Here is an 8,333-nt window from a genome sequence, read left to right on the forward strand (position 1 = left end):
AATGAGAACCATACACTTCACATCCCTGCTTTTCTTTTGATATTATAACTTTGCAGATGATTTCCAATCTCTTATATCATTTATTCCTTGTATTAATAAATAAAATCTTCAATATTAGTCACTATCAAAGACCTTAGAAGACAGGGTTAACCAGTGGGTTTGTGGGGCTCAATGTTGCTTGCAATAAAAAAATAAGTCCATCTTTTTTTTCTACCCTAATTTATATACCAGATTTTTATTACCATTTATGATATGATGTCTTGATGCATCCAGATCTTCTTCCAAGACCTATCACATTAATACTTAGATGGATCTCAGGAAGCCTTTAACTCACATACTGTTTTATAGGGGCACCATGATCTTGGAGCAAAGGTGTGCATCTCTGGTGAATTTGTGTTCTTTTTGGCCTACACTTCCAGTACCAAATTGTCTATCCATTAGAATTATCTTTGGCTTCATATATTAGATAACCAAATTATACTGCCTTAACCATATATGGCTTTATTTTCTTTCATAAACAATACAAACTGGTGCAACTACCAGAGGATATGATCAAGGAATCTTTCTCTTAATTCCACTTTCATTAATGTCTGTGTTTTGTCCAGCTCCTCACAGGAAGGATTTTTTATTTGGGGATAGCAGCTAATTCTTATGGGAAAAATGGTACAGCAGTATTTCTCCCATTAAAGCTTTAGTTTGGGATTAACATACCAAGATGATTGTTTTCTCAATTGGTTTCCAGAAATTTTTTTTTTTAAATATGATTCCAATGTTTAGAATTGACCGAAAGTGAAGTTGCACAATATTTGGAAGGTGAAAGTGAAACAGTATCCATTAAGTTCTGAAGGTTGCTATTGGTTAAATGTTGAGAGACAGACAAAGGTGGTGCCATTTTGTTCTTGCTGTCCCCAAGCCTGGTATTTGTATCTCCTCAGCTGCTAGCCAGGACAACCAACAGCACATGCAAACCACCATCAGATGTTTCACTGCAAATTTACAGAGTTAAGGCAAAAAAAGCAAACAATTTTCCATGGCCTTTGCCCTAGCCCTATATCTCAGCTGTACTGCAGCACCTGCATGTGCATAGCTTTCAGATTTCCATGTAAGATCTGATTTATTCATCATAACAGGGTTAATGAATGACCTATCTTAGATAATTCTTCTTTTCAAACATTTACTTTCCTAATCTAATACTGACCTAGAGAAATAAAACATATTATAAAAGAATTCCATAAAAATTGTACCTCAACAAATTAGATAACCTACATAGAATTCACAAATTCCTTAAAATCATCAAATTACCAAAACTGACTCAAGAAGAAATAAAAAATCTAAACGGACCTATAACAAATAAAGACATTGAATCAGTAATTTAAAAAAATACCATGGGGCACCTGGGTGACTCAGTCGGTTAAGCCTCTGACTTTGGCTTAGGTCATGATCTCACGGTTTGTGGGTTCGAGCCCCGTTGGGCTCTGTGCTGACACCTCAGAACCTGGAGCCTGCTTCAGAACCTGGGTCTCCCTCTCTCTGACCCTCCCCTGCTTGCTCTCTCTCTCTCTCTCTCTCAAAAATAAATAAACATTTTAAAAAATCTTTTTTAAATCATGACAAAGAAAAGTCCAAGACCAATAAGTTCATTGGTGAATTCTTTCAAACATTTAAAGGATTAGTAGAAACCTTCGTAGATTTCTTAGTAGAAAACTCTTCCCAAAAAGTAGAAGAGGAGGTAGCACACCTTAACTCATTCTGAGGTCCCATTTACCCTGACACTAAAGTCAGACAAAGACAGTGCAAGAAAACTACACACCGTATTCCTTATGAATATAGATCCAACAATAGTCAACAATATGCCATCAAATTGAATCCAACAGCATATTAAGAGAAAAAGAAGATCTAAAATAAATAACACATATAAAGTGATTAACTTATCTAGCAGAGTATAAGCATTTAATAATTGCCAGTAGTCATTATTATCATTATTCAATGTTTCTATTGAAGTCATCGTTATAATTTTTATATTTTATAGCACTGAGCCCACAGCCCAGCACATATGGTTATCTGTTGAGTTGGTATTGCTTATTTAAAGGCAAATGTATCTATCTTTGTGTGTGCCCAATACTGAAACAAAATCTATGGAATGATGGCATTGTTTACTAGACTATCCACTCCTGTAATAGAAGAATCTTTTTTATGTTTTTTAATTCCTTCAAACTAAAAATTGTTTGTGCATAATTATTGCTAATGCACGGTTGATGATATACAATACATGGCTATTTGAACAAATTAATGAACACACAGGTAAAAAATTTGGCTAAATTAGACTCCTTTATTCTTTAAAGTCAAAATAAGGCCTCGGTGTTGATAAATACTGATTTTTTTCTTCAAACTGTCAATAGTTTAATTAATAACATGTTATGATACCAGGAAGCCTCTTGGATGTGAGTTTACGAAGATCATTGGCCATGTTTTTTTTCTTGCATTTTCACACATTGCCAGTGACAGCCTGACAAGCACAGATGCTAAATAAGTGGGAATACAAGAATGACAGTAATTCAGCAAGTCAGTGACACAGGATGAGCCGATCTTTTGATAATGTTTTTCTGAGTTCTCTTTTTAAGCTCAAAGAAAATGCTACTAAATTGCATTTAAAAAAAAATCCAAGCAAACCACTGGATGAAAAACATAAATTTACATCAAGGCTCAAGAGTTAATCACCTTATATTATGAAACATTAAACCAAACAGAATGTTCAGTAAAGGCAATGCCAAAGTTAACTGAATATTCTTTACTTGCTGAAAGAAAATCTTGCTTGAAACCAAAACAAACAAAACAAAACAAAATAAAAACCAAAAACCAAAAAACACCCCAGTTTTCATTTTAATGCCTTTACAAAGATTAAAGACTTTAAAAATATGATCATTACTTGAGGTAGAGAGCTTATTTGAATACTTCACAATAAACACTTTTATCATTTAGGGTTGTTTCCTTAGCACATTGACTAAATGCTTTTAAATATACTTTACACATTCTTTCTTAAATTTTTGAAGTCTTTATTTTAGTTTCAGTTAGTTAACATACAGTGTTATATTAGTTTCAAGTGTTACTTTTACACCTTCTTTACATACAAAGAGAGGAGCTGTGGATATCACTTGTTTTTAACTATTTCTTTAAAACAATGCATTTACAAAATGTAGCTAAAACTTCTGTGAAAAAGCTTTTTTCTTGCATAAAATGCAAAGAAAAGTACTATATTGTTTTTACCAATACCAAGACCCCTTTATAATAGCATGGACTTTTTGAGAACTATGATAAATAAAAGGAAGTTATTTATATCAGTTCTTCTTTCTCAGTTAGAGAGAACTTATATATACTATTTTGTCTTGCAGAATAACGTGGTAACTAATTAATGAATGTCTCCAATGGAGCTCCATAATGAATGGCCAGAAAATGGTTAATGTAGGAAAAAATAAGTCACCCCGCCTTGTTATTGCTTGATCTTTTCCTTAATTCAGGAATATATCTTAAGAGAAAATCCTTCCAAATTTCTCTGTAGAGTGATATAACTCTAATACACTAGACACATTAGGGAATATTTCCTTCATGGTTGTAAAATCTCTTTCACAGATATCTGTAGTATGGACACAACAGAGCAGGTCCTGAGAACTTCACTTTGCTGAAATAAAACTATTTCATTGATAGTTTTAAAATTTAAGGAATTTGTTTACTAAGTGAATTTTTATGCATAAAATCAACTTTCTATGCATTTTCAAAACATTAATAATCACATAAGTTTCTGAGATTCATTGATAACTTCCCCTACAGCATATCACTGAAACTCATATTTAAGTAGAAATCTATTAATTTTCACATCCTAAGACCAAGAATTATGCCTCTAAAAAGAATATATTTCTCTTTGGTAAGTATCATTGTGTTGTCTATCCTTCCTCAGGGTATATCTTCTCTTTTTATAGTATTTTTTGCTGTTGTCTATTTGGATTTGAGTAGTATAATGTCAAACACATATCACCAACTATTATTTAAATCTCCTTAAATTTGAATAACGTATAACTGCTTATAAAACTACATTTCTGACTCCTTTACCTTATATATTAGACTTTATGTGAGGAAAGCCCTTTTTCCATTCATAGCACATGCTTCAATTGGTAAGCATTTTAGAAAAAAGCAAAATAACCAATTCTACAAACTCAGTGCTTTAATTTAATTTGGAATATGGCTAATCAGGAAGATAAATTGAAGCATGCTGCATACAGAGCTCATCAAAATTCACATTGTTGGAAAAATTACTTTTCATTTGAAGATTAAATTTGTCTTTCTTAGGTTCAATTTTCAACAATTAGTTTGGCAACTTAGAGGTTAATGAGAAATTTGGTTGGAAAAATTCTACATGTTAGAAACTAATTTGCTAATTAATTATCATATGGAAAATGCTAAATGTCTATTTGAGATTATTATGAGACATTTTATCCTATCTCCAGTGTAATTTTTTTCTTTGTTGAAGCGTAATTGACAAATGTAATTGTAAGCTATTGAAAGTGTACAATGTGATAATTTGATAGATGTAAACATCGTGAAAGGATTCCCCATAAGGAATTAACTAACACATCCATAACCTCCATAGTTAGCTTTTCATGTGTATGAGAGCCTTTAAGCTCTACTCTCTCAGCAAATTTCAATTATATAATACAGTGCTATCAACTATAGTCACTATGTTATACATTCGATACTCAGACCATATTCATCTTATAACTAAAAGTTTGTATCCTTTTACTAAATTCCCACTATTTTCCCTCACTCCAGCCTCTGGCAAACACTTTGCCACTCTCTGATTCTATGAATTCAACTTTTTTTTTTTTAATTCCACATATAAGCGATACCATGAAGTATTTGTTGTTCTCTGGTTCATTTCATTTAGCATAACGCCTTCCAGGTTCACCAATGTTGTCACAAGTGACAGGATTTCCTTCTTTTTAAAGGCTGAATAGTATTCCATTGTGTATATAGATATACCACATTTTCTTTATCCTTCATGTGTCAAAGGACACTTAGGTTGTTTCATTTCAGGCATTAATTCATCAAGAGGTTATAACATTTGTAAATGTTTATGTCCCCAACACCTAAAAATATGAAGCAATTATTAACAGATCTGAGGGGAGAGACAGACAGAAATACAATAATAGCAGGGGACTTTATTTTGGTTTTATATTCTTCAGCTCTGTTTAGGACATTTGTGTATTTTCTTCTCTTGTTGAAATTCTCATTTCGTTCATACATACGTTGCTCTCCTGGCCTTGGTGAGCATCTTTATAACTGTTATTTTGAACCCTCTATCAGGTAATCACTTACCTCTGTTTCATTAAGATCTGTTTCTGGAATGAGTCAGAGAAAGAAAAATACCATATGATTTCACTCATATGTGGAATTTAAGAAACAAAACAAATTGAGCAGAGGGAAAAGAGAGAGAGAAAGAGAGAGAGGCAAACAAAAAAACAGATTCTAAACTACAGAGAACAAACTGATGGTTACCAGACGGGAGGGAATGGGAGGAAGGGCTTAATAGGTGATGGGGATTAAGGAGTGCTCTCGTTGTGATGGGCATCTGGTATTGTGTGAAATGTTGAATGACTATATTGCACACTTGAAATTAATATTACAGGGTATGCTAATTAACTTGAACTTAAATAAAAAATAAAAAAAAAAGATTTGTTTCTGGATATTTATCTTGTCCTCTTATTTGGAACATATTCTTCATTTTCCTTGACGCTCTGTGTCGCTTTCTACACATTAGATAAAACAGCCAGCTCTCCCAGCCCTCACAGAGCAGTCTTGTGTAGGAGATGAACTCATCAATCAGCCTGTACGGAGCTCTGTTTTCTCTCAAACCTTTGTGTTGCGAGCCACCATTTTTGTACTTGGTGCCTCTCAGGAGTTTGGGATATGCCCAGACTCATCAGTGTCCCAAAGAGGAGGATCACTGTCTCTCCCAGATGGGATAAATATGGTAGGACAATATATAGTTATGTCCTTTCTAAAGAAAAAGCAGGAGATAGACTTTTTTGCTCCCTCTGTGCTGGGCCCAGGTTTACAGCTGTGGAGTGGTGGGGTGGAAATGGGGAAGGGACACCTGTGGCCATTTAGAACCGGTCCTTTGTTTGCTATGGTCCTGTGAGACTTGCTAATGCCAGCCCCTTTGGCTACTGGAGCCGGGAGATCTGGGTGCATGCAGTTCAGGTGGCAGTAGCAGAAGCTGGAGCACCAGATGTGTGTACTAGCTCCTTCCAGGGAAATAACCGGTGACTTGGTTTTATTACTGGAGTAAGCTGGGGAGAGAGGACCAGAGAGCTATCTGCTGGCTCCCCTGGTCTTTGAGGAGTATCACAGCCAGCTCCCAGGTTTTGCTAAATTAGAAGTCTAGCCCTCTGGCAACAGTTTGTAAAGCATTCAGATAAACTCCTTTCAGGGAAAGCCTGGGCGTTGGGTGGTTTTACCTGCTGCCTCTGCACTGAGCCCTAGGGAGATAGCTGTGATGTGTTAGCACACTCATTAAGAGTTGCTTTTGTTGTATATAGTCTTATGTGCCCCCCCCCTTGACCCCTGACACGAGTCTTTTTGGCTTTTAGAGCTAGGTATTTGGGAACCTGTCCCTTAGCGGGGAGACTTACAAGTTGGGGGTCTAGATGTGAGTCCAAGTTCTTCACTCCTCAGGGAGAAGTTGGAAATTGGGAGTTCCCTTAGGATTCCATGTCACTGTATTGTGGGTGGGGTTTACGGTGAGAGTTTGTCTCCGTCTTTCCTACCTGGTTCAAAGTGGGTATTTCCTCGTTCATTTGATGTTTATGAGTGGTTCAGCTAGTTTCCCCTTTCAGAGGGAATTTCTCCACATGTAGCTGTACATTCAGCGTGTCTATGGAAGGAAGGGAGCTCAGGAGTTTCCTTATGTCACCATCTTGGTCAACTTTTTTCCTGTGTAATTTTTCAAAAATGTTCTTCTAATTTGGAGAGTTTCATCCTTAGTGAGGGAGAAGACATACAGATTAAGCAATATATTAACAGTCTTATCTAAAATTGGGTGCTTATTCTACAACTTTTATTAATAAGATTTCTCCAGGGGCGCCTGGGTGGCTCGGTCAGTTAGGCGTCCGACTTCGGCTCAGGTCATGATCTCACGGTCTGTGAGTTCGAGCCCCACGTCGGGCTCTGTGCTGACAGCTCAGAGCCTGGAGCCTGCTTCGGATTCTGTGTCTCCTTCTCTCTCTGCCCCTCCCCTTTTCACACTCTGTCTCTCTCTGTCTTAAAAATAAATAAACGTTAAAAAAATTTTTTTTAAATAAAAAAAAAATGTCTCCAGTATAGTATGAATTTAATAAATCTTAGCTGATATTGTTATTAACATTCTTACTGTTATTGGAGTTGTTACTGCCAAAGATCAAATAGCTAATAAATGATAAAGCTGGAATTAAAGTCCAAACAATCTAGGAGATTAAAATTAAGGGTCAAAATTGTAAGTAATATCCCAGTAGTAAGCATGTACAATATGAAAAATAAAGCAAAACAGGTTTTTGTAGAAATTTTCTCTCACAAAATGTCTATATTGTGAGAAAATAAATTTAAAACTGGTATAGATTTAGATAAAGAACGCTGAACACTAATCTAAGACTGTGGGATTTGGGACTATTTTTTCCATGAGTAAAGGAACCATTAAAGATATTTTTAACAGAGGAATGGCTTACACACATTAGTATGTTTCATCTGGGATTGATGTTAATGATGGGTAGGAAACTTCTGAAAAATGAAATACAGAAGACCAATTAGAAAGGTATTGAAATAAGCCTATAAGACTTGATGCATTCACCTTCCAGTGTGGCTACGTTCCTACTGGGTATAAACCTCTCACAGATAATTATACAATCTGAAGAAATAAATGAGGCTTAAAGCAATTGGAACATGATCAAAAGCAGACAGATTCTAGAGGGGAGTCTAAATTTGGAAAAAGGGAATGACACTGAGTGAGCAACCATTTTTATGGCTGTTAGTCTAGGGGAAAGACAAGTCAGCATCAGTCGGGGAAACTAAAATAAAACTGAAGATTTTTCTGAACTGAAAAAACAGAAAGACTTCAGAACAACCTCAGCCACCAGAAGTTAATTCAAAGACAGACAAAACCAAATGTGAGTAAGTAATAGAGCAACTGAAATCTCACACATAGTTTAATAGGAATGTTAATTGCACAACCACTGTTAAAAAAAATTAGTAGCTTCTTACATTCCTAAACATATATCTAACCTATAATGTAGTAGTTCCAGGGTGCCTGG

This window comes from Panthera tigris, chromosome F2 (assembly GCF_018350195.1).
Source record: "Panthera tigris isolate Pti1 chromosome F2, P.tigris_Pti1_mat1.1, whole genome shotgun sequence".
NCBI classification, from domain to species: Eukaryota; Metazoa; Chordata; class Mammalia; order Carnivora; family Felidae; genus Panthera; species Panthera tigris.